We start from the raw sequence: 1,623 nt of genomic DNA, 5'->3' as shown, positions 1-1,623 counted from the left end.
TCCCTCTGTGCCTCCTGGTTATTATCCAATCATGTAAGTTCTCTGCTACTGCTTTGGTACCATGCCTACCTGCCTGCTACCATGCTCCCCACCATGAGAGTCATGGGCTCCACTACCCTTTATGAGCCCCAAATTAAATGCTTTTATTCTATAGGTTGTGATGGTCATGGTATTTTGTCATGGTAAGAGCAAAGTAACTAAGAGAGTTACCCCACTACAGTGCAGCTACATCTTGACATCTGTAATGACTTGCCAAAAACAAGACAAGAAAGTTAAATAACTTAGGAGCTGAGGCAGTGGCACACTTGTGCAAATACCAGCACCTGAATTCAAGTCCCCAGAACCCACATAAGAAGCCAGATGTGGTTATGCATGTGTATAATTCCAGGAATGAGGAAGGAGGCAGGAAGACCACAGAGCTTGCCGGCCACTGTCTAGCTCCAGATTCAGCGACAGACCTGTCTCCAGGGTAAGCTGCAGAGTGAGAGTAGGACATTCAACATCTTCCTTTGGCATACACACAACATACAGAAATAGTCAGTTAAGGCCATCAAAACCTAATCTGGTCACTAACTTATTGCATTCCAACTTTAGAAACTTTTAAGTCTGACCAGTGCTTTAGAAGAAGTCATCATTTCTGTAGCCTACCAATAGGGATCAGCAGGCTCCTTGCCATCATCGTCACACACACCTTCAGACCAAAGAGCACTTCCTCTGGGAACATATAAATCACTTGTTATTTCATTTCTGTTTCTGCCAAACTCTGGTACCCCATGTTGGGTCAAGAGTAACACTTTAGAAGTGATGTATAGGGCTGGAAAGATAGATAGCTCAGGGATTAAGAGCACTGACTTCCAGAGGTCCTGAGTTCAAGCCCCAGCAATCATATCTGTTAATTGGATCTGATGCCATCTTCTGGTATGTCTGAAGACAGCTACAAAACCCAGGGGCACACTAGATGAACAGATAGCAGCCTCCTGTGCTGTATTACTGTGGTACAGTGGGCAAGTGAGGCTTGACTCAATGGAGAGCAACTAGAGCAGTTCTGAATATATGCAGAGGCTCCTTGGTGTCCATGAGGTCAGAATCTGAAGATGCTTAAGTACCTTTGATAAGACAGCAATTTTTTTTTATAGTATACCCTTCCTGAATCCTTGAAATCATCTCTAGAAGACTTATAGTAAATTATACATTGTGGCCAAGCATGGTGGCAGACATCTTTAATCCCAGCACTTGGGAGGCAGAGTTAGGCAGATCTAGAGTTTGAGGCTCATCTGGTCTACAAAGTGAGTTCCAGGACAGCCAAGACTACACAGAGACCCAATTTCAAAAACCAAAACCAAACAAAAGAAAGCAAATGCTATATAAGCAATTGTTATACTATAATTAGGGAATAAGGACAGAAAAAAGCCTGGCAGTGGTGGCGCACGCCTTTAATCCCAGCACTTGGGAGGCAGAGGAAGGTGGATTTCTAAGTTCGAGGCCAGCCTGGTCTACAGAGTGAGTTCCAGGACAGCCAGAGCTATACAGAGAAAACCTATCTCAAAAAACAAACAAACAAACAAACAAAAAGAACAGAAAAAAAAATCTGTCTGGATGAACTTTTTTTTTTTTTTTTTTTTT

Source organism: Mastomys coucha, unplaced genomic scaffold (assembly GCF_008632895.1).
Source record: "Mastomys coucha isolate ucsf_1 unplaced genomic scaffold, UCSF_Mcou_1 pScaffold22, whole genome shotgun sequence".
NCBI lineage: Eukaryota > Metazoa > Chordata > Mammalia > Rodentia > Muridae > Mastomys > Mastomys coucha.
Note: the sequence above shows the minus strand (reverse complement) of the source record.